Raw genomic sequence first — 27,524 nt, forward strand, 5'->3', positions numbered from 1 at the left:
TATACGAATTTGTAATGTTCCCAAGACTTTTGAAACACCCTGTATATTTTAAAAATCTTTTTAAATCAATACATCCTATTAATAAACATGTGATATTTAATAAAAAAAATTGGCTCACTAATATTGAACACGAAAGGTGCCCCAATTAAAATACATTTATGTAACTTTTACAAGAATGTGCATCTCTAGCAGTATCAGAATTTTTGTAGGAATTTTTGACACCCCTAACACGAAACTGCGAATACAATATAAAAATCTCGGAATTTCTCTGTTAAAAGTGGGTTGTTTATTTTCTTTATGGATTATACTTCCAAAATAAACTATTACAGTTGTTTTAAAAGTAATAAAAATATTTTTATTTTTTTTTTAAAAAACAGTAATGAATTTTCCGAACTCAATATTTTTTAATCTTTAAACTTTAAAAATCTATCAAAATTTTTCTATTGATTCTATTTTTACGATATTTTCAGGGTCAATGTGAAATTTTATGTTCTTTCCAATAAATCGAATATAATATTTTAGACAAACGTTTTTTTTTTTTTAAATTCACGACCCCCCCATCCCAATTTTTAAGTGTCTATTAAAAAGTAAATACTTAATTTAGTACCTGGAAAGTAAATAATTAATTTACTCACAAATTGAAGAGAAAAGGTCAATACATAATATATTCAAATTTAAAAAAAAAAAGATATCGTGTTCTTTTAGAATTTTACCTGTAAAGTTTGAAGTTTAAAACCTTTTTTTAAACCACGTTATTTGTTTTTTCTTTTTTTTTTTTTTTTTTTTTTTTTTTTTTTTTTAATGGAACCTTAGTCCTTGCTCCTTTAATTGAAAAAAAAATTAGGGCTTGAATTACATTTTTCGAGGAGGTATAAGCTTGGAAAGACAGGGGGTCGAATAATTCACGCCTCCCATTTTGTAAATGTCTAATAATAATAATTAATTTAGACCCGCATAAGTACATAATTATTTACTCACAAATTGAAGAGAAAAGGTCAATACATAATATATTCAAATTTAAAACAAAAAGAACATATTGTTCTCGTAGAATTTTACCTGTAAAGTCCGAAGTTTAAAACCTTTTTAAAAAAAAAACACGTTTTTTTTTTTGTTTTTTTTAATGAAATCTTGGTCCTTGCTCCTTTAATTGAAAAGAAAAATTAGGGCTTGAATTACATTTTTCGAGGAGTTATAAGCTTGGAAAGATGGGGTGGAATTATTCGCTATTTTCACAAAATTTCTGACACTGCTAGTGCATCTCCTATCTCTCAACTCTAGCTAATATATGTTACTAGCATTTCAGCCCGGCGTTGTCCGGGTGTTTTGAGGTGTACGCTTAGCAAAACAAAAAAAAGTCAATTTTTTTTTAATTTGACCCCTATTATGACCCCTTAAAATTTAGTTTCGGGCTCAAATCACTTTATTAAGTTAGATTCAGGTTCAAGGAACCTATATCTAAAATTTTAAGTGTCTAGACCCAAAATTGTCGGAGGAGTTTGGTAGAGTTCTTAAAGGTCAAATCGTTGAAATTTGACCCCCTTAACAGCCAAATTTCTGGCTGACACCCGTCACATCGATTTTCCCAAATCTCAGTACCCGGTATTTCAAATTTCGAGTCTATAGACTAAAAATTGACAGAGTTATTGCGTAGGGAAATGTACACAGACAGTCAGACAGACAGACAGACAGACACGTTCACTTTTATAGATATATAGATAACAAACATCCAAGAATTGTATAAAGGTATCTTCCCCTCATCAAAATGAATACCCCCATCCTATCTCTTAATATGAAACCCCCGGCTATACAACAAAGTTCTTTCTGATTCTCTCTCCTCTGATCTTGAGCACATGCTACAATGGTGAAAAAGGCACCAAGGTGGGGCCTCACCATGAGATATAGTTTTAGGTCATATCCAGGACCCGTAGCTTAGTGGGGGAAGCCCTTTTCTCTCCCCTGCAACGTCTTTCCCACAGAAGAGACGTTGCGAGCTTGTCTGAACTGCCATCTATGATCTTCCTCGCCAAACGTTCAAGAAAAACACTCGTCTTACTGAAACCACTATCAATAATTCCCCCCACTCTTTATCTGTGCGTAAACCTAAACGTAGATTCCATGAACGAAGCTTCTTTCTTAGAACTGCACGCCTGTGGAATTGTCTTCCGTTTTCCTGCTTTCCAGCTGACTACAATATGGCTGTCTTCAAGTCTAATGTAAACAAGTTTTTGATGAGCCGTTCCTTATAAGTTAACAAATTTACCAAATTTCCATTACTAACGATTACTATATTGTCCAACTTCTACTGTACACTCTTTAACCCTTATCCTCGAGTGGTCTCTAGCCTTGATAAGTGTCTTCCGTTGGCCTTCTTTCCAGCTGACTGCACATTATCTGAAAGTACTTCTTTTAAACTCCTCGGCCCAACGTTCACATGGAACACGAGTTGAAACAGATACAGTGAAAGCATTGCCAAGCCCGCTGCAAAGAAAGTACTCTCTACCGTGCTAGAAAACTACTAACGCCTAAAAGTGTCCTGTATCTCTATAAGGCAACCAGTCGCCCATGTAAAGTATTGTTGTTATATTTGGGCTGGCATTTTGCATAATCTTTTAGTTTAAACTCATTTTCCTAAACTTAACGTATTCAACAGAGAAGGCAAGATATTTTACTTTTCTACCGAACTGAATAATTTTTTAGTGTTTTTATTTAACATGAATAGTTTATGCAGTTCGAAAATTATATAGTGTTTACCGATGTATTGGAAAATAGCCAATGGTAGCAAGGACTCTGTTGAATATGTTAAGTTTGAGAAAATAAGATTAAACTAAAAAATTATACAAAATACTGTTAGAAACCAACCCAATATATGTCAGCCTATGTCAGGGTAAAATATATATAGTGGGTTTCTAACAGTATTTTTTTAATAATTTTTTAGTTTTAACTCATTTTCCCAAACTTAACGTATTCAACAGAGACCTGGCCATCATTTGTCTTTTTCAAATATATCGATAAACACTGTATCATTTTCGAATCGAATAAACATTTTATATTAAATACAAACACTAAAATTTATTTAGTTAGGCAGAGTAACTTATTTTGGCTTTTCTGTTAAATAGTTAATTTTTGGAAAATGAGTTGAAACTAAAAAATTATACCAAATACTGCTAAAAACCCATCCAATGTATGTTAACGTGACTTAGGCTGACATATATTGAGGAAGTTTCTAACAGTATTCTGTATAATCTTTTAATTTGAACTGATATTCCCAAACTTAATGTATTTAACAGAGACCTGGCAGCCATTTGTATTTTTTTAATTTTTTTTTTTTTAATTACATTTTCACCCCAAACAAGGCGATTGCCACTTTGGTGTAGGGGGCTACTATCAGGGGAAACAACTACTGGGGTACTATGTAGGGATTTGGGCAGCAAGGTGTCGGTTCACGTTACACTTGAACTTCTGCACGTCAGTACTGTTGGGGAAGCAGGGACCTGGAATGGAATTCCAGAGTCTTGCGGTTCTGGGGAAGAAACTATTGGAGTAAAAAGATCTTTTACATCTAGGGACCTCTACAGTGTGGGGGTGGGATCTAGTAGCCTGTCGGGTTTGTCGAGGGTGCTCGCGTCGTGGGGGCACAAGTGATTGCAGTTCATCAGAGCATTCACCACTAAAATACTTGTAGAACAGGCAGAGGGATGCAACATTTCGTCGATGGGACAGAGGCTGAAGCTTAGATGCCAGTTCAGGGCCTATCAGATTTGCGACTCTCTTTTGAACCTTGTCAAGGAGCGAGAGACTAGTAGCAGATGCACCAGCCCAGATGTGGCAGCAATACTCCATACATGGGCGATTCGTGGCCTTATAGAGGTACAGGATACTTTCGGGTGTTAGTAGTTTTCTAGCACGGTAGAGAGAGCCTACCTTTCTTGCAGCGGCCCTGGCAATGCCTTCAATGTAATTGTTCCAACTCATGTTTCCTGTGAACGTTAGGCCAAGGAGTTTGAAAGATGGACTCTCAGATAAAGGGTCGTTGGCCATTGCTATTGGTGGTAGAGAGGGTTTCTTGTAATTATTGAATGAAACTAGTTTAGTCTTGGCAGCATTGAATGCGACCAACCACTTTTGTCCCCATTCCACTACAGATTGGAGGTCTTCCTCTAGTGTTTCTGCCATTTCTTTAGAAATGTGTTCATTCGTCTTCCTGTCGTGTCTGCCATTTGCATTTTTCAAATATATCAATAAACACTGCTTGATTTTCGAATTGAATAAACATTTTACATTAAATAAAAACACTAAAAAAATATTCAGTTAGGTAGAAAAGTAACTGATCTTCATTTCTCAACTGAATACGTTAAGTTTGGGAAAATGAGTTAAAACTAAAAAATTATACAAAATACTGTTAGAAACCCAGCAAATATATTTTACCGTGACATAGACTGACATATATTGAAGAAGTTTTTAAGAGTATTTTGCATAATCTTTTAGTTTGAACTGATTTTCCCAACCTCAATGTATTCAACGGGACAAAGTTCTCTCTAATTCTCTCTCCTCTGATCTTGAGCACGTGGCATCAATTGAAATGGATGGCTCTCGTCATGGGGAGGCTCCATGTGTTGACAAGCTTCTGGGTTTGACCTTTACTCCTGATCTGAAATGGAACACGTACATCAAATCTGTTGCCAGGGACGCTGGGAAAATGGTGGGATCCTTCTACCGCTCCAGAAGATATCTCACTACTGATGCAATTCTCTATCTATATAAAAGCCAAGTATGTCCAAGGATGGAATACTGCTGCCACATCTGGACAGGAGCTGCTAAAAACAGCCTATCCTGCCTTGACAGAGTACAAAATAGACTTCGTGGCTTAGTGGGGGATGCCCTTCTCTCTACCCTGCAACCTCTCTCCCACAGAAAAGACGTTGCGAGCCTTTCTTTGTTTTATCGTTATTTCCATGGCAGGTGCTCGTCTTAGCTCCAATCCCTCGTCCCCCCTCGCCAATCTTTCACGAGAAACACCCGTCTGTCTGAAACTAATCTCAATAATTTTCCCCACTCTTTATCTGTGCCTAAATCTAAACGTAGATTCCATGAGCAAAGCTTCTTTCTTAGAACTGCACACCAGTGGAACTCTCTGCCGCTTGCCTGTTTCCCGCCTGACTACAACTTGAACATCTTCAAGCCCAACATAAACAAACTCCTGACAATCCGCTCCCTTAAGTAAGACACTCTATCTAACCATCCAATACTAATGATTACTATAATACTATCTCATTGATTACTGTACACGCAATAACCCTTATCCCTGAGTGGCCTTCGGGCCTTGATAAGTGGTGACCCCCATGTAAAAAAAAAAAAAAAAAAAAGATCTGGCAACAGTACTCCATCCTTGGACGTACCTGGCTTTTATATAGGTAGAGAATTGCATCATCAGTGAGATATCCACTGGATTGATAGAAGGATACAATTATTTTTCCAGCAACATTGGCAACAGATTTGATGTACTTGTTTATATAACAGTTGAATGCTGGAATACTGCGAACGTCTGATTTTCTAAGTTTGTTATCGTGGTCGTGGTGGGGGTTTGGGCGCGGCTTGCTTCTTCTCTTGATATGAGATTTGACACACTCAGCCTCTGGTCTACAAAATTATCTACTGCTTTATGTGACGTCAGTCATTTTGCGGCCGGCGGTCTGTCAGCTCGACGTTTCGATCCAAGCAAACAGAAAACGGAAGCTCACATGACTTCGTAACTTGCCGTGTTTATATACCAATTTGCCAGCGCCGGATAGAGATTGATTATCAATTCATACGTATCAACTGTTCGAACTGGGCAATTATCGGTGCCGCCTGATATTCGATACCATATTCCTACATATCCCATGTCGACCCGTTCTTTTCTCCATGCTATTTTTAACAATGAGTTTCCGTTTAAAACTTTGACCCTTTTCTTCTGTTTATTTTTGTTAATGTTTAAAGCATTGCCAGGAACGCTGCGAAGAAGGTGGGCTCTCTCTACCGTGCTAGAAAACTACTAACACCCGAAAGTATCCTTTACCTCTATAAGGCCACGAATCGCCCATGTATGGAGTATTGCTGTCATATTTGGGCTAGTGCATCTGGTACTAGTCTCTCGCTCCTAGACAAGGTTCAAAAGAGAGTCGCCGACCTGATAGGTCCTGAACTGTCATCTAAGCTTCAGCCTCTGTCCCATCGATGCAATTTTGCACCCCTCTGCCTGTTCTACAAGTATTTTACTGGTGAATGTTCTGACGAATTGCAAGCACTTGTGCCCCATCAACGTAAATACCCGATGTTACATGATAAGGGCTGTCCCCTTTTCATGTAAGTATAAAAATAGAGAGATTAGTTAAAATGAAAATAAAATGAGAGAAAGCAGAAATCGAACCCTGGACATAAGTTTTAAAGAACAATAGGTTTATATGGAATGTCCAGTAAATTGTTAATTCTGATAAAATAAATAATAAATAAACTATTCAATTGTTAAAAGAATGTGGATAATAAAATATTGGTTAAATAAATTAGATATGTAGGTTGAATTCCTTTGTGAAAACAACAAAAGAAAAATAGGTTATTGGGAAATCATAATGTCGGAAACGTGCAAAGTCGCGTATGTTGGTTACATGTGAATTTTGCTCACATGGCCGGACATGCATGGATGTCTCAATATAGGAAGTGAGAGTTAGTTAGTTAGTTAGTCAGTCAGTGAGAAACTCAGAGAGGGTCTGTGAATTCGAACGTCTACAGGGTGGTCAAAAAGTCAGGTAACATTTTAAAGAAAAACGATATTAGCAATACACGTATATTTAAGTACCATACATTGAAATATAAAATGAAACAAACATGAAATATGTTTATTTTGTTAATTGTCGTCCATTTCTCTCTATCAATTACTGGAAGCGATTAACCACTGATTGTGTAACACGTGTAATCATGTCAGCTGATATCCGCGCAATCTCCTCTTCAATAAATAACTTTAAAGACGCTATTCTATCAGGCTTCTTGCCATAAACGCTATCCTTTACATAGCCCCAAAGCCAGAAATCAGGAGGGGTAGTTTATATATTACACTCAAATATTTAAACAAATAATATTAAACGAATAGAGATTATAATGGATCATATTGTTTTTTCTACCTTTAACATGTTACCTGACTTTTTGACCACCCTTTAGGAAGCAAGACGATCACTTTGAAACTAAAATGTGAAGCTTTGAATTCTTGATGATGAAAACCATGGCCGGTCGTGAAGAAATAAACCCATCATGTGTTTTGATAAAGCTCGTCTTTGTGTTTGTGATTCTATCAAAAAGGTCAATTGAATTGTTATTATATGTCTATCTACGGCAACACATCAAAGGCTGTAAATGACGAAGTTCTCTCGGATTCTCTCTCCTCTGATCTCGAGCGCGTGGTTCAGTGGGGGAAGATGTGGCTGGTTACCTTTAATGCATCCAAAAGCAAACTCCTATCCTTACATCATCAACGCTCTGATCCCCAGCTGGCATCAATTGTGATGGATGGCTCTCGTCTGGGTGAGGCCCCGTGTTTTGACAGGCTTCTGGGTTTGACCTTTACTCCTGATCTGAAATGGAACACGTACATCAAGTCTGTTGCCAAGGTCGCTGGAAAGATGGTGGGATCCTTCTACCGCTCCAGAAGATATCTCACTACTGATGCAATTCTCTATCTATATAAAAGCCAAGTACGTCCAAGGATGGAATACTGTTGCCATATCTGGGCAGGAGCTGCCAAAAACAGCCTATCCTGCCTTGACAGAGTACAAAATAGACTTCATGGTTTAGTGGGGGATGCCCTTTTCTCTACCCTGCAACCCCTCTCCCACAGAAGAGACGTTGCGAGCCTATCCTTGTTTTATCGTTATTTTCATGGCAGGTGCTCGTCTGAACTCCAATCCCTGGTCCCCCCTCGCCAATCTTTCACGAAAAACACCCGTCTAGCTGAATCCACTGTGAAAAATTTCCCCCACTCTATATCTGTGCCTAAATCAAAACGCGGATTTCATGAACAAAGCTTCTTTCTTAGAACTGCACGCCTGTGGAACTCTGTTCCGTCTGCCTGCTTCCCTCTGGACTACAACTTGGATGTCTTCAAGTCTAATGTTAACAAATTCCTAATGAACCGCCCCCCTAATTAAACACTTCATCAAATCTCCAGACTAACGTAATGTACTTGCAATAACCCTTATCCCTGAGTGGCTTCCGGGCCTTGATAAGTGGTGATCACTGTGTAAAAAAAAAAAAAAAAAAAAAAAAATCTGTGTTATAAAATGTCTTTTCATACACATCTCGACATCTCATATCGCCAATGTGAATCTATGTCTCATGTCTACACAATGTCTAAAAGCTTTCTTCTTTTACACATCAAGGAATGAACATCTATATATATAAAAGCCAAACGTCTGTGTGTATGTATGTATGTTTGTTTGTAACGCTAAAACTTTTGAAAGACGGAACACAAACTTGACAAATTTGGTATCATATCGAAGGCCCATCACCCGCATGACAAATATCGAAATTTCCCGTCAAACGGACAACTAGAAGTTGGTCAACTGATCAGTTATCTTCGAGGGGGGGGGCCCAAAAAACCTGTCATTATCTATATATATAAAAGCCAAACGTCTGTGTGTATGTATGTATGTTTGTTTGTAACGCTAAAACTTTTAAAAAGACGGAACCAAACTTGACAAATTTGGTATCATATCGAAGCCCCATCACCCGGATGACAAATATCGAAATTTCACGTCAAACGGACCACTAGAAGTTGATCAACTGATCAGTTATCTTCGAGGGGGGGCCCCAAAAAAAACTGTCATTATCTATATATATAAAAGCCAAACGTCTGTGTGTATGTATGTATGTTTGTTTGTAACGCTAAAACTTTTGAAAGACGGAACCAAACTTGACAAATTTGGTATCATATCGAAGCCCCATCACCCGGATGACAAATATCGAAATTTCACGTCAAACGGACCACTAGAAGTTGGTCAACTGATCAGTTATCTTCGAGGGGGGGCCCAAAAAACCTGTCATTATCTATATATATAAAAGCCAAACGTCTGTGTGTATGTATGTATGTTTGTTTGTAACGCTAAAACTTTTGAAAGACGGAACCAAACTTGACAAATTTGGTATCATATCGAAGCCCCATCACCCGGATGACAAATATCGAAATTTCACGTCAAACGGACCACTAGAAGTTGGTCAACTGATCAGTTATCTTCGAGGGGGGGGGCCCAAAAAACCTGTCATTAATGCTAAAACTTGAGATGAAAGATTCCTCTCCCCTAAGAATAAAACATATGTTCAATATCTGCTTTTGTTTTTTCATTGTTTATACGGTCCCGAGCAACGCCGGGTAGCCCTGCTAGTCTATATATATAAAAGACAAATGTTTGTTTGTAACGCTAAAACTTGAGATGAAAGATTTCTCTCCCCTAAGAATAAAACATATGTTCAATATCTGCTTTTGTTTTTTCATTGTTTATACGGTCCCGAGCAACGCCGGGTAGCCCTGCAAGTCTATATATATAAAAGCCAAACGTCTGTGTGTATGTATGTATGTTTGTTTGTAACGCTAAAACTTTTGAAAGACGGAACCAAACTTGACAAATTTGGTATCATATCGAAGCCCCATCACCCGGATGACAAATATCGAAATTTCACGTCAAACGGACCACTAGAAGTTGGTCAACTGATCAGTTATCTTCGAGGGGGGGGGGCCCAAAAAACCTGTCATTATCTTTATCTTCTATATATATAAAAGGCAAAAATCGGTGTGTATGTATGTATGTATGTATGTATGTATGTTTGTTTGTAACGCTAAAACTTTTGAAAGACGGAACCAGAGTTGACAAATTTGGTATCATATTGCACCTTGATCACCCGGATGACAAATATCGAAATTTCACGTCAAACGGACCAGTAGAAAGGGGTCAACTGATCGTTTTTCTCCTAGGGGGGCCCCCCAAAAAACCTGTCATTTTAACGTTATTCAATACGTGTCACGTGACGTGACGTCAGCTCAAACTTTTGACAGACACAACCAAAGTTGACAAATTATGTATCATATTGAACCTTGATCACCCGCATGACAAATATCGAAATTCCACACCAAACGGACCATTAAAAGGGGGTGAACTGATCATTTCTCTCCTAGGGGGGCCCCCCAAAAAACCTGTCATTTTAATGTTAATATTACATAATCCAAAAACGCTTAGTCATGTCACGTGACGTGACGTCAACATCCAGTAATGGCGAACAAATGTAAACAAACACTTTGTTTTACCGATACTTTTGTAATTTCTCTTCTGCTTTGTTCTAGAGATTATTAAACTCCATGACAATGTCTCCAACGTATTTAACTGGTTAAAAATAGTATTTATACAAGAGTTTTAACGAAAAATATCAGGAAAAAATGTACAGGAATAAAAAAAAATTCAGCTTTCAAAATATTCGTCGATAAAAAAACCGATCTTTATATTTACGCTAGCCATTTTGTATATTACCACGTGACCTGCTATCTCTTAAACTGGAGGGGGGGGATCCACTTGAATCCAACAAAACCAGTAATTTTTTTTTTTCTATTATATATACATCATTTTCTATAAAATTAAGTGTAGACTTTATAATTAAAACAAAAAATGTTATTCATACTAAAAAAAAAAAACGCTTAGTCATGTCACGTGACGTGACGTCAACATCCACTAATGGCGAACAATTGTACCTATTTACTATGCCTCCCCACGGGACAGAGTTAGACACCAGTGTCGTTTTTTAACGTGGAGAAAAGGTACAAAAATAAAAATTGTCTCAGTCGTGGAGGATTTCTCCTCCACCGAAAGAGAACAAGAAATAGAAGTGCAGCATCTGAAGAACAGATACTACACTTTGATCTTGACCAAAAGGCCAAGAATGCGAACAATTGTAAATAACAACTTTTTTCACAAAACCAACACCGTCTTTCTTTTTTTTCTCTCTCTTTCTCTCTCTCACCCACTTACTCTTCCCTCTCTCTCACCCTCTTTCTCTTGACGTCACACCACTGTTAAACTGTGGGGGGGGGAACACATTCCCAGGCATTATCTCCTATAGATGCACATTTTATTAGAAATTCAGCTTTCAAAATATTAGACGATAATAAAAATATAAAACCAACACCCTCTTTCTCTTTTCTCTCTCTCTCACCAACTTACTCTTCTCTCTCTCTCACCCTCTTTCTCTTGACCTCCTACTACTGTTAAACTGTGTGTGTGGGGGGGGGGGAAGAGGCAGCTTGAAAACCAACAAAAACAGTGCACAGTTTCCCAAGCATTTGGGGTGGGAAGGGGGGGGGGAAGAAGCCGAGCGCACAGTTTCGTGTGAGAGAGAGAGAACAATTCTCAACCTATATACTCAACAAATTTTTTATCTACAGATTTGAAAGTTTGTATATAGGGTATTCAGACATATGGAAATATATCTAGCATAATCTATCTATTATATCTATAAAAGTGAAAATGTGTGTGTGTGTGAGGTAGCCAGAGAGAGAGAGAGAGAGAGAGATAGAGAGAGAGAGACAACAATTCTCAACCTATATATTCAATACATTTTTTATCTACAGATTTGAAAATTTGTATATAGGGTATTCAGACATATGGAAATATATCTAGCATAATCTATCTATTATATCTATAAAAGTGAAAATGTGTGTGTGTGTGTGTGTGTGTGTGTGTGTGTGTGTGTGTGCGTAAGAGAGAGAGAGAACAATTCTCAACCTATATACTCAACGTATTTTTATCTACGGATTTTAAACTTTGTATATAGGGTATTCAGACATATAGAAATATATCTAGCATAATCTATACATTATATCTATAAAAGTGAGAATGTGAGTGTGTGAGAGAGAGAGAACAATTCTCAACCTATATATTCAACAAATTTTTTACCTACAGATTTGAAAATTTGTATATTGGGTATTCAGACATATGGAAATATATCTAGCATAATCGATCTATTATATCTATAAAAGTCAGAATGTTTGCGTGTGGTTGTGTGTGTAAGGTTGCGAGAGAGAGAGAGAGAACAATTCTCAACCTATCTATTCAATAAATTTGTTATCTACAGATTTGACCATTTGTATATAGGGTATTCAGACATATGGAAATATATCCAGCATAATCTATCTATTATATCCATAAAAGTGAGAATGTGTGCGTGAGAGAGAGAGAGAGAGAGAGAGAGAGAGTAAGTACAATTCTCACCCTATATATTCAACAAATTTTTTATCTACCGATTAGAAAATTTGTATATAGGGTATTCAGACATATGGAAATATATCTAGCATAATCTATCTATTATATCTAGAAAAGTGAGAATGTGTGTGAAAGAGAGAGAGAGAAGAGAGAGAGAGAGAACAATTCTCAACCTATATATTCAACTAATTTTTATGTACAGATCTGAAAATTTGTATACAGGGTATTCAGACATATGGAAATATATCTAGCATAATCTATTATATCTATAAAAGGTAGAATGTGTGTGTGTGTTTGTGAGTGAGTGAGTGAGTGAGTGAGTGAGAGAGAGAGAGAGAGAACAATTCTCAACCTATATACTCAACAAATTTTGTATCTACAGATTTGATAATTTGTATATAGGGTATTCAGACATAAGGAAATATATCTAGCATAATCTATCTATTATATCTATAAAAGTGAGAATGTGTGTGAAAGAGAGAGAGAGAGAACAATTCTCAACCTATATATTCAACAAATTCTATCTTTACAGATTTGAAAATTTGTATATAGGGTATTCAGACATTTGGAAATATATCTAGCATAATCTATTATATCTATAAAAGTGAGAATGTGTGTGTGAGAGAGAGAGAAAGAACAATTCTCAACCTATATACTCAACAAATTTTTTATCTACAGATTTAAAAATTTGTATATAGGGTATTCAGACATATAGAAATATATCTAGCATAACCTATCTATTATATCTATAAAATGACCATGTGTGTGTGTGTGAGAGAGAGAGAGAGTCAGAGAGAGAGAGAGAACAATTTTCAGCTTGTGTGTGTGTGAGAAAGAGAGAGAGAGAAAGAGAGGAAGGAAAATTCTCACCCTATATATTCAACAAATTTTTTATCTACATATTAGAAAATTTGGATATAGGGTATTCAGACGTATGGAAATATATCTAGCATAATCTATCTATTATATCTATAAAAGTGAGAATGTGTGTGTGAGAGAGAGAGAAAGAGAGAGAGAGAGAACAATTCTCAACCTATATATTCAACTAATTTTTTATCTACAGATTTGAAAATGTGTATATTGGGTATTCAGACATATGTAAATATATCTGGCATAATCTATGTATTATATCTATAAAAGTGTGAATGTGATTGATGGAAAGAGCAAAAAATTCTCAACCTATATAACCTATAAAAGTGCGAATATGTGTGAGAGAGAGAGAGAGAGAACAATTCTCAACCTATATATTCCACACATTTTTGGGCACAGATTTGGAAATTTGTATATAGGGTAGGCAGACATATAGAAATATATCTAGCATAATCTATCTATTATATCTATAAAAGTGAGAACTTGTGTGTGTGTGTGTGTGAGAGAGAGAGAGAGAGAACAATTCTTAACATACATACTCAACAAATTTTTTACCTACAGTTTAGAAAATTTGTATATAGGGTATTCAGACATATGGAAATATATCTAGCATAATCTATCTATTATAACTACAAAAGTTAGAATGTGTGTGTGAGAGAGAGAGAGAACAATTCTAAACCTATATATTCAACAAATTTTTTATCTACAGATTTGAAACTTTGTATATAGGGTATTCAGACATATGGAAATATATCTAGCATAATCTATCTATTTTATCTATAAAAGTGAGAATGCGTGTGTGTGAGATAGCGAGAGAGAGAGAGAGAAAAAGAGAGAGATAAAAATTCTCAACCTATACATTCAACAAATTTTTTATCCACAGATTTGAACATTTGTATATAGGGTGTTCAGACATATAGAAATATATCTAGCATAATCTATCTATTATATGTATAAAAGTGAGAATGTGTGTGTGTGTGAGAGAGAGGACAATTGTCAACCTATGTATACAACAAATTTTTTATCTACAGATTTCAAAATTTGTATATTGGGCATTCAGACATATTTTAATATATCTGGCATAATCTGTCTATTATATCTATAAAAGTGAGAATGTGTGTGATAGAGAGAGAGAGAACAATTCTCAACCTATATACTCAACAAATTTTTTATCTACAGATTTGAAAATTTGTATATAGGGTATTCAGACATATGGAAATATATCTAGCATAATCTATTATATCTATAAAAGTGAGAATGTGTGTGTGTGTGTGAGAGAGAGAGAGAGAGAGAGAGAACAATTCTCAACCCATATACTCAACAAATTCTTTATCTACAGATTTTAAAATTTGTATATAGAGTATTCATACAAATAGAAATATATCTAGGATAATCTTTCTATTATATCTATAAAAGTGAGAATGTGTGTGTGTGTGAGCGAGAGAGAGAGAGAGAGAGAGAGAACAGTTCTCAACCTATACATTCAACAAATTTTTATATATAGGGTATTCAGAAATATCGAAATATATCTAGCATAATCTATTATATCTTTAAAAGTTAGAATGTGTGTGTGTGAGAGATAGAGAGAACAATTCTCAACCTATGCACTCTACAAATTTTTTATCTACAAATTAGAAAATTTGTATATAGGGTATTCACACATATGGAAATATATCTAGCATAATCTATCTATTATATCTATAAAAGTTAGAATGTGTGTGTGAGGTAGCCAGAGAGAGAGAGAGAGAGAGAGTAAGAACAATTTTCAACCTATATATTCAACAAATATTTGATCTACAGATTAGAAAATTTGTATATAGGGTATTCAGACATATGGAAATATATCTAGCATAATCTATCTATTATATCTCTAAAATTGAGAATGTGTGTGTGAGAGAGAGAGAACAATTTTCAACCTATATACTCAACAAATTTTTTTATCTACAGATTTGAAAATTTGTATATAGGGTATTCAGACATATGGAAATATATCTAGAGTAATCTATCTATTATATCTATAAAAGTGAGAATGCGTGTGTGTGTGAGAGAGAGCGACACAGAACAATTCTCAACCTATATATTCAACAAATTTTTTATGTACAGATCTGAAATATCACATTTGTATAGAAGTAGAAATCTTGATACCTACTCTGATACCTAATAAAAGAAAGGACACTCTTTAGGGCGGATTTTGATTATAACAAGTCACTAATTAGAAATTATAATAAACATTCTAATAATTTAAGAATTTTACCAAAATAAAATTGCATGGTAATCACCCAATTTCTGCCACAAAATTTTGATTGGCAGAACTCATAAACATAAAATATATATTTTCTAATTTCATCTTTTTTTTTTCTTTTTACATAATCTGGTTTGATGTTTTCCCAAATATTCAAATCACTATATTTTGCTGCTTAATATCAAATACAGCAACTGAGTTATTTTTATGCATCAAACAATTACATTTTCTCATTCATCCAAACTAATCACTGAACATCAATTTCATATTTTCTTCACTAAAATATTACTGTGCTTGATGTCATCAAGTGGAGCGGATCATTTTTTTTTCATTTGTTCACACATTTTTCCAATTTATATATATTTTAAAGATTCTTAGCCTATGTCATTGCATACCAATCTGTTTATTAAAAGTTAAGGTTCACTGTAAACACATATGTTACACCAAAATAAAAACGCTTCAGATAATGTCTTGATATTCAATTCAGTTTCTCACATGACATCTTATGAAGTTAGTAGAAATGTTACAGACTTTTGAATCTCAAACACTTTCAATACTGTGCACTGATATTTTCTTTTTTGCAATATAAGCACATTCATGATTTTTTTTACAAACGTTAAAAACTTTCACATTGTGTAGCAATATACTGAAACAATTATAAAAATATTTGTTTTTATTTTGAATGATGCAGGGCATCTGAAGAGAGATTTTTCTAACAAAATGAAAGTATAATTTTTAGCAATAGGTATCTAGGAAAAGGCCACTACATATGTTATAAGTTCCAAATTTCCACAACCTGGCAAATACTGGTACATGCTAGCAAATTTAGATTTGCAATTACAAAATATGATTCTAATTTTTTCCTTTGCTCTTTATTCTAACACTACACTATGTTTACTGTGTTATTTCGCTACAGTTGATATTGTGTAGAACAATAAGAAAATCATAGTGAACAATGCATTCAACAAAATTTCACACACATTTCTAGATACCTATATCTAATAAGTTCAAAAGAAAGGACACACTTAGGGAGGTATTTTGGTGGTCAAGTCACTAAAAAGAGATTAGCTGGTTTCCCGGCATAGCCCAGGATATAATAAAGATTGACTGAAATACATGTTCTAGCTGGTTTCTAGGCGTTGCCAGGGATGTAATATAGACACATTATGTTGTATATTACCTGTTCTCTTCTCCCTAAGGTAAAACAATTTCATATACATGCTGTAAATTACCTATGCTAGGGATAAAACATGAACAATATCAGTCCTAGGGTAGATAAAACAAATAATACATAGAGATGAAAGATTCCTCTCCCCTAAGAATCAAACATATGTTCAATATCTGCTTTTGTTTTTTCATTGTTTATACGGTCCCGAGCAACGCCGGGTAGCCCTGCTAGTCTATATATATAAAAGCCAAACGTCTGTGTGTATGTATGTATGTTTGTTTGTAACGCTAAAACTTTTGAAAGACGGAACCAAACTTGACAAATTTGGTATCATATCGAAGCCCCATCACCCGGATGACAAATATCGAAATTTCACGTCAAACGGACCACTAGAAGTTGGTCAACTGATCAGTTATCTTCGAGGGGGGGGGCCCAAAAAACCTGTCATCTATATATATAAAAGGCAAAAATCGGTGTGTATGTATGTATGTATGTATGTATGTTTGTTTGTAACGCTAAAACTTTTGAAAGACGGAACCAGAGTTGACAAATTTGGTATCATATTGCACCTTGATCACCCGGATGACAAATATCGAAATTTCACGTCAAACGGACCAGTAGAAAGGGGTCAACTGATCGTTTTTCTCCTAGGGGGGGCCCCAAAAAAACCTGTCATTTTAACGTTATTCAATACGTGTCACGTGACGTGACGTCAGCTCAAACTTTTGACAGACACAACCAAAGTTGACAAATTATGTATCATATTGAACCTTGATCACCCGCATGACAAATATCGAAATTCCACACCAAACGGACCATTAAAAGGGGGTGAACTGATCATTTCTCTCCTAGGGGGGGCCCCAAAAAAAACCTGTCATTTTAATGTTAATATTACATAATCCAAAAACGCTTAGTCATGTCACGTGACGTGACGTCAACATCCAGTAATGGCGAACAAATGTAAACAAACACTTTGTTTTACCGATACTTTTGTAATTTCTCTTCTGCTTTGTTCTAGAGATTATTAAACTCCATGACAATGTCTCCAACGTATTTAACTGGTTAAAAATAGTATTTATACAAGAGTTTTAACGAAAAATATCAGGAAAAAATGTACAGGAATAAAAAAAAATTCAGCTTTCAAAATATTCGTCGATAAAAAAACCGATCTTTATATTTACGCTAGCCATTTTGTATATTACCACGTGACCTGCTATCTCTTAAACTGGAGGGGGGGGATCCACTTGAATCCAACAAAACCAGTAATTTTTTTTTTCTATTATATATACATCATTTTCTATACTTTATAATTAAAACAAAAAATGTTATTCATACTAAAAAAAAAAAACGCTTAGTCATGTCACGTGACGTGACGTCAACATCCACTAATGGCGAACAATTGTACCTATTTACTATGCCTCCCCACGGGACAGAGTTAGACACCAGGGTCGTTTTTTAACGTGGAGAAAAGGTACAAAAATAAAAATTGTCTCAGTCGTGGAGGATTTCTCCTCCACCGAAAGAGAACAAGAAATAGAAGTGCAGCATCTGAAGAACAGATACTACACTTTGATCTTGACCAAAAGGCCAAGAATGCGAACAATTGTAAATAACAACTTTTTTCACAAAACCAACACCGTCTTTCTTTTTTTTTCTCTCTCTTTCTCTCTCTCACCCACTTACTCTTCCCTCTCTCTCACCCTCTTTCTCTTGACGTCACACCACTGTTAAACTGTGGGGGGGGGAACACATTCCCAGGCATTATCTCCTATAGATGCACATTTTATTAGAAATTCAGCTTTCAAAATATTAGACGATAATAAAAATATAAAACCAACACCCTCTTTCTCTTTTCTCTCTCTCTCACCAACTTACTCTTCTCTCTCTCTCACCCTCTTTCTCTTGACCTCCTACTACTGTTAAACTGTGTGTGTGTGGGGGGGGGGAAGAGGCAGCTTGAAAACCAACAAAAACAGTGCACAGTTTCCCAAGCATTTGGGGTGGGAAGGGGGGGAAGAAGCCGAGCGCACAGTTTCGTGTGAGAGAGAGAGAACAATTCTCAACCTATATACTCAACAAATTTTTTATCTACAGATTTGAAAGTTTGTATATAGGGTATTCAGACATATGGAAATATATCTAGCATAATCTATCTATTATATCTATAAAAGTGAAAATGTGTGTGTGTGTGAGGTAGCCAGAGAGAGAGAGAGAGAGAGAGAGAGAGAGACAACAATTCTCAACCTATATATTCAATACATTTTTTATCTACAGATTTGAAAATTTGTATATAGGGTATTCAGACATATGGAAATATATCTAGCATAATCTATCTATTATATCTATAAAAGTGAAAATGTGTGTGTGTGTGTGTGTGTGTGTGTGTGTGTGTGTGTGTGTGCGTAAGAGAGAGAGAGAACAATTCTCAACCTATATACTCAACGTATTTTTATCTACGGATTTTAAACTTTGTATATAGGGTATTCAGACATATAGAAATATATCTAGCATAATCTATACATTATATCTATAAAAGTGAGAATGTGAGTGTGTGAGAGAGAGAGAACAATTCTCAACCTATATATTCAACAAATTTTTTACCTACAGATTTGAAAATTTGTATATTGGGTATTCAGACATATGGAAATATATCTAGCATAATCGATCTATTATATCTATAAAAGTCAGAATGTTTGCGTGTGGTTGTGTGTGTAAGGTTGCGAGAGAGAGAGAGAGAACAATTCTCAACCTATCTATTCAATAAATTTGTTATCTACAGATTTGACCATTTGTATATAGGGTATTCAGACATATGGAAATATATCCAGCATAATCTATCTATTATATCCATAAAAGTGAGAATGTGTGCGTGAGAGAGAGAGAGAGAGAGAGAGAGAGAGAGTAAGTACAATTCTCACCCTATATATTCAACAAATTTTTTATCTACCGATTAGAAAATTTGTATATAGGGTATTCAGACATATGGAAATATATCTAGCATAATCTATCTATTATATCTAGAAAAGTGAGAATGTGTGTGAAAGAGAGAGAGAGAAGAGAGAGAGAGAGAACAATTCTCAACCTATATATTCAACTAATTTTTATGTACAGATCTGAAAATTTGTATACAGGGTATTCAGACATATGGAAATATATCTAGCATAATCTATTATATCTATAAAAGGTAGAATGTGTGTGTGTGTTTGTGAGTGAGTGAGTGAGTGAGTGAGTGAGAGAGAGAGAGAGAGAACAATTCTCAACCTATATACTCAACAAATTTTGTATCTACAGATTTGATAATTTGTATATAGGGTATTCAGACATAAGGAAATATATCTAGCATAATCTATCTATTATATCTATAAAAGTGAAAATGTGTGTGTGTGTGTGTGTGTGAGAGAGAGAGAGAACAATTCTTAACCTATATATTCAACAAATTCTATCTTTACAGATTTGAAAATTTGTATATAGGGTATTCAGACATTTGGAAATATATCTAGCATAATCTATTATATCTATAAAAGTGAGAATGTGTGTGTGAGAGAGAGAGAAAGAACAATTCTCAACCTATATACTCAACAAATTTTTTATCTACAGATTTAAAAATTTGTATATAGGGTATTCAGACATATAGAAATATATCTAGCATAACCTATCTATTATATCTATAAAATGACCATGTGTGTGTGTGTGAGAGAGAGAGAGAGAGTCAGAGAGAGAGAGAGAACAATTTTCAGCTTGTGTGTGTGTGAGAAAGAGAGAGAGAGAAAGAGAGGAAGGAAAATTCTCACCCTATATATTCAACAAATTTTTTATCTACATATTAGAAAATTTGGATATAGGGTATTCAGACGTATGGAAATATATCTAGCATAATCTATCTATTATATCTATAAAAGTGAGAATGTGTGTGTGAGAGAGAGAGAAAGAGAGAGAGAGAGAACAATTCTCAACCTATATATTCAACTAATTTTTTATCTACAGATTTGAAAATGTGTATATTGGGTATTCAGACATATGTAAATATATCTGGCATAATCTATGTATTATATCTATAAAAGTGTGAATGTGAGTGATGGAAAGAGCAAAAAATTCTCAACCTATATAACCTATAAAAGTGAGAATATGTGTGAGAGAGAGAGAGAGAGAGAACAATTCTCAACCTATATATTCCACACATTTTTGGGCACAGATTTGGAAATTTGTATATAGGGTAGGCAGACATATAGAAATATATCTAGCATAATCTATCTATTATATCTATAAAAGTGAGAACTTGTGTGTGTGTGTGTGTGTGTGAGAGAGAGAGAGAACAATTCTTAACCTACATACTCAACAAATTTTTTATCTACAGATTTGAAACTTTGTATATAGGGTATTCAGACATATGGAAATATATCTAGCATAATCTATCTATTTTATCTATAAAAGTGAGAATGCGTGTGTGTGAGATAGCGAGAGAGAGAGAGAGAGAAAAAGAGAGAGATAAAAATTCTCAACCTATACATTCAACAAATTTTTTATCCACAGATTGGAACATTTGTATATAGGGTGTTCAGACATATAGAAATATATCTAGCATAATCTATCTATTATATGTATAAAAGTGAGAATGTGTGTGTGTGTGAGAGAGAGGACAATTGTCAACCTATGTATACAACAAATTTTTTATCTACAGATTTCAAAATTTGTATATTGGGCATTCAGACATATTTCAATATATCTGGCATAATCTGTCTATTATATCTATAAAAGTGAGAATGTGTGTGATAGAGAGAGAGAGAACAATTCTCAACCTATATACTCAACAAATTTTTTATCTACAGATTTGAAAATTTGTATATAGGGTATTCAGACATATGGAAATATATCTAGCATAATCTATTATATCTATAAAAGTGAGAATGTGTGTGTGTGTGTGAGAGAGAGAGAGAGAGAGAGAGAGAACAATTCTCAACCCATATACTCAACAAATTCTTTATCTACAGATTTTAAAATTTGTATATAGAGTATTCATACAAATAGAAATATATCTAGGATAATCTTTCTATTATATCTATAAAAGTGAGAATGTGTGTGTGTGTGAGCGAGAGAGAGAGAGAGAGAGAGAGAGAGAGAACAGTTCTCAACCTATACATTCAACAAATTTTTATATATAGGGTATTCAGAAATATCGAAATATATCTAGCATAATCTATTATATCTTTAAAAGTTAGAATGTGTGTGTGAGAGATAGAGAGAACAATTCTCAACCTATGCACTCTACAAATTTTTTATCTACAAATTAGAAAATTTGTATATAGGGTATTCACACATATGGAAATATATCTAGCATAATCTATCTATTATATCTATAAAAGTTAGAATGTGTGTGTGAGGTAGCCAGAGAGATAGAGAGAGAGAGAGAGAGTAAGAACAATTTTCAACCTATATATTCAACAAATATTTGATCTACAGATTAGAAAATTTGTATATAGGGTATTCAGACATATGGAAATATATCTAGCATAATCTATCTATTATATCTCTAAAATTGAGAATGTGTGTGTGAGAGAGAGAGAGAGAACAATTTTCAACCTATATACTCAACAAATTTTTTTATCTACAGATTTGAAAATTTGTATATAGGGTATTCAGACATATGGAAATATATCTAGAGTAATCTATCTATTACATCTATAAAAGTGAGAATGCGTGTGTGTGTGAGAGAGAGCGACACAGAACAATTCTCAACCTATATATTCAACAAATTTTTTATGTACAGATCTGAAATATCACATTTGTATAGAAGTAGAAATCTTGATACCTACTCTGATACCTAATAAAAGAAAGGACACTCTTTAGGGCGGATTTTGATTATAACAAGTCACTAATTAGAAATTATAATAAACATTCTAATAATTTAAGAATTTTACCAAAATAAAATTGCATGGTAATCACCCAATTTCTGCCACAAAATTTTGATTGGCAGAACTCATAAACATAAAATATATATTTTCTAATTTCATCTTTTTTTTTTCTTTTTACATAATCTGGTTTGATGTTTTCCCAAATATTCAAATCACTATATTTTGCTGCTTAATATCAAATACAGCAACTGAGTTATTTTTATGCATCAAACAATTACATTTTCTCATTCATCCAAACTAATCACTGAACATCAATTTCATATTTTCTTCACTAAAATATTACTGTGCTTGATGTCATCAAGTGGAGCGGATCATTTTTTTTTCATTTGTTCACACATTTTTCCAATTTATATATATTTTAAAGATTCTTAGCCTATGTCATTGCATACCAATCTGTTTATTAAAAGTTAAGGTTCACTGTAAACACATATGTTACACCAAAATAAAAACGCTTCAGATAATGTCTTGATATTCAATTCAGTTTCTCACATGACATCTTATGAAGTTAGTAGAAATGTTACAGACTTTTGAATCTCAAACACTTTCAATACTGTGCACTGATATTTTCTTTTTTGCAATATAAGCACATTCATGATTTTTTTTACAAACGTTAAAAACTTTCACATTGTGTAGCAATATACTGAAACAATTATAAAAATATTTGTTTTTATTTTGAATGATGCAGGGTATCTGAAGAGAGATTTTTCTAACAAAATGAAAGTATAATTTTTAGCAATAGGTATCTAGGAAAAGGCCACTACATATGTTATAAGTTCCAAATTTCCACAACCTGGCAAATACTGGTACATGCTAGCAAATTTAGATTTGCAATTACAAAATATGATTCTAATTTTTTCCTTTGCTCTTTATTCTAACACTACACTAAGTTTACTGTGTTATTTCGCTACAGTTGATATTGTGTAGAACAATAAGAAAATCATAGTGAACAATGCATTCAACAAATTTCACACACATTTCTAGATACCTATATCTAATAAGTTCAAAAGAAAGGACACACTTAGGGAGGTATTTTGGTGGTCAAGTCACTAAAAAGAGATTAGCTGGTTTCCCGGCATAGCCCAGGATATAATAAAGATTGACTGAAATACATGTTCTAGCTGGTTTCTAGGCGTTGCCAGGGATGTAATATAGACACATTATGTTGTATATTACCTGTTCTCTTCTCCCTAAGGTAAAACAATTTCATATACATGCTGTAAATTACCTATGCTAGGGATAAAACATGAACAATATCAGTCCTAGGGTAGATAAAACAAATAATACATAGAGATGAAAGATTCCTCTCCCCTAAGAATCAAACATATGTTCAATATCTGCTTTTGTTTTTTCATTGTTTATACGGTCCCGAGCAACGCCGGGTAGCCCTGCTAGTTATCTATATATATAAAAGCCAAACGTCTGTGTGTATGTATGTATGTTTGTTTGTAACGCTAAAACTTTTGAAAGACGGAACCAAACTTGACAAATTTGGTATCATATCGAAGCCCCATCACCTGGATGACAAATATCGAAATTTCACGTCAAACGGACCACTAGAAGTTGGTCAACTGATCAGTTATCTTCGAGGGGGGGGGCCAAAAAACATGTCATTATCTATATATATAAAAGCCAAACGTCTGTGTGTATGTATGTATGTTTGTTTGTAACGCTAAAACTTTTGAAAGACGGAACCAAACTTGACAAATTTGGTATCATATCGAAGCCCCATCACCCGGATGACAAATATCGAAATTTCACGTCTAACGGACCACTAGAAGTTGGTCAACTGATCAGTTATCTTCGAGGGGGGGCCCAAAAAACCTGTCTTTAACGCTAAAACTTGAGATGAAAGATTCCTCTCCCCTAAGAATAAAACATATGTTCAATATCTGCTTTTGTTTTTTCATTGTTTATACGGTCCCGAGCAACGCCGGGTAGCCCTGCTAGTCTATATATATAAAAGCCAAACGTCTGTGTGTATGTATGTATGTATGTTTGTTTGTAACGCTAAAACTTTTGAAAGACGGAACCAAACTTGACAAATTTGGTATCATATCGAAGCCCCATCACCCGGATGACAAATATCGAAATTTCACGTCAAACGGACCACTAGAAGTTGGTCAACTGCTCAGTTATCTTCGAGGGGGGGCCCAAAAAACCTGTCATTATCTATATATATAAAAGCCAAACGTCTGTGTGTATGTATGTATGTTTGTTTGTAACGCTAAAACTTTTGAAAGACGGAACCAAACTTGACAAATTTGGTATCATATCGAAGCCCCATCACCCGGATGACAAATATCGAAATTTCACGTCAAACCGACCACTAGAAGTTGGTCAACTGATCAGTTATCTTCGAGGGGGGGGCCCAAAAAACCTGTCATTATCTATATATATAAAAGCCAAACGTCTGTGTGTATGTATGTATGTTTGTTTGTAACGCTAAAACTTTTGAAAGACGGAACCAAACTTGACAAATTTGGTATCATATCGAAGCCCCATCACCCGGATGAGAAATATCGAAATTTCACGTCAAACGGACCACTAGAAGTTGGTCAACTGATCAGTTATCTTCGAGGGGGGGGGCCCAAAAAACCTGTCATTAACGCTAAAACTTGAGATGAAAGATTCCTCTCCCCTAAGAATAAAACATATGTTCAATATCTGCTTTTGTTTTTTCATTGTTTATACGGTCCCGAGCAACGCCGGGTAGCCCTGCTAGTCTATATATATAAAAGACAAATGTTTGTTTGTAACGCTAAAACTTGAGATGAAAGATTTCTCTCCCCTAAGAATAAAACATATGTTCAATATCTGCTTTTGTTTTTTCATTGTTTATACGGTCCCGAGCAACGCCGGGTAGCCCTGCTAGTCTATATATATAAAAGCCAAACGTCTGTGTGTATGTATGTATGTTTGTTTGTAACGCTAAAACTTTTGAAAGACGGAACCAAACTTGACAAATTTGGTATCATATCGAAGCCCCATCACCCGGATGACAAATATCGAAATTTCACGTCAAACGGACCACTAGAAGTTGGTCAACTGATCAGTTATCTTCGAGGGGGGGGGCACAAAAACCTGTCATTATCTATATATATAAAAGCCAAACGTCTGTGTGTATGTATGTATGTTTGTTTGTAACGCTAAAACTTTTGAAAGACGGAACCAAACTTGACAAATTTGGTATCATATCGAAGCCCCATCACCCGGATGACAAATATCGAAATTTCACGTCAAACGGACCACTAGAAGTTGGTCAACTGATCAGTTATCTTCGAGGGGGGGGCCAAAAAACCTGTCATTAACGCTAAAACTTGAGATGAAAGATTCCTCTCGCCTAAGAATAAAACATATGTTCAATATCTGCTTTTGTTTTTTCATTGTTTATACGGTCCCGAGCAACGCCGGGTAGCCCTGCTAGTCTATATATATAAAAGACAAATGTTTGCTTGTAACGCTAAAACTTGAGATGAAAGATTTCTCTCCCCTAAGAATAAAACATATGTTCAATATCTGCTTTTGTTTTTTCATTGTTTATACGGTCCCGAGCAACGCCGGGTAGCCCTGCTAGTCTATATATATAAAAGCCAAACGTCTGTGTGTATGTATGTATGTTTGTTTGTAACGCTAAAACTTTTGAAAGACGGAACCAAACTTGACAAATTTGGTATCATATCGAAGCCCCATCACCCGGATGACAAATATCGAAATTTCACGTCAAACGGACCACTAGAAGTTGGTCAACTGATCAGTTATCTTCGAGGGGGGGGCCCAAAAAACCTGTCATTATCTATATATATAAAAGCCAAACGTCTGTGTGTATGTATGTATGTTTGTTTGTAACGCTAAAACTTTTGAAAGACGGAACCAAACTTGACAAATTTGGTATCATATCGAAGCCCCATCACCCGGATGACAAATATCGAAATTTCACGTCAAACGGACCACTAGAAGTTGGTCAACTGATCAGTTATCTTCGAGGGGGGGCCCCAAAAAACCTGTCATTATCTATATATATAAAAGCCAAACGTCTGTGTGTATGTATGTATGTTTGTTTGTAACGCTAAAACTTTTGAAAGACGGAACCAAACTTGACAAATGTGGTATCATATCGAAGCCCCATCACCTGGATGACAAATATCGAAATTTCACGTCAAACGGACCACTAGAAGCTGGTCAACTGATCAGTTATCTTCGAGGGGGGGGCCCCAAAAAACCTGTCATTATCTATATATATAAAAGCCAAACGTCTGTGTGTATGTATGTATGTTTGTTTGTAACGCTAAAACTTTTGAAAGACGGAACCAAACTTGACAAATTTGGTATCATATCGAAGCCCCATCACCCGGATGACAAATATCGAAATTTCACGTCAAACGGACCACTCGTTACGTTATACTCGTTCACGTTATACGGTCCCGAGCAACGCCGGGTAGCCCTGCTAGTTTAATATATAGGAATCGTCATAACATGAACAATCTCTCTAAAACTCTCTCTAAGATTCTAAGACTAATAAGACTCTTTCTAAACAAACACTCTAAGACTCTTACTCTTGTCACTAAGAAATATATAAATATTTATTTAAGAAGAAAAATCACAAATTTTACAGAATTTTAGGGTTACAATTATATAAAACAGGCAACTAATTCTTTTTAAATGTGGCATGAGACCAAAAAGGGTGTGAGGGGGAAGATGGGTGTCGGGGGTCGTCCACTTGTCTATTCCCTATCACTAGTTGCAATCACCACAATACCGCATTCACTCTAGGAGTTGGATCTACTTAAAGCCCCAGATGACAATATATACAATGTTTTTTTTTTTTTTTGTTTTTTTTTTACTTTATATTTACAATGAAATAATGACAAAATGGAAATTGTGATGTGTATGATATATGCGGATGAAATTGTGATGTGTATGATATATGCGGATGATGGGCGGGGATAATGAGAGCCTTAAAAACACCCCAAAATAAAGAAAAATAACAGTAATAAAAAATAAATGAACCAAATAAAACGTTAAACGGTGAATGTGTTAGTATTGACCCACCCTTACCTATTTGATTT

The 27,524-nt window shown here is 34.9% G+C and overlaps 1 protein-coding gene and 2 pseudogenes across 2 annotated transcripts in view; 1 reads left to right on the forward strand and 2 right to left on the reverse strand.

Annotated features, from left to right (window-relative positions):
* Positions 1–27,524, forward strand: part of LOC145268437 (uncharacterized) — a 1,138,892-nt gene that overhangs the window by 84,535 nt on the left and 1,026,833 nt on the right. The window lies entirely within an intron of this gene.
* Positions 10,824–10,957, reverse strand: LOC145268492 (U2 spliceosomal RNA; annotated as a pseudogene).
* LOC145268493 (U2 spliceosomal RNA) lies at positions 18,016–18,149 on the reverse strand (annotated as a pseudogene).

This window comes from Euprymna scolopes, chromosome 43 (genome assembly GCF_053919585.1).
Source record: "Euprymna scolopes isolate OS-2025 chromosome 43, ASM5391958v1, whole genome shotgun sequence".
Classification (NCBI taxonomy): Eukaryota; Metazoa; Mollusca; class Cephalopoda; order Sepiida; family Sepiolidae; genus Euprymna; species Euprymna scolopes.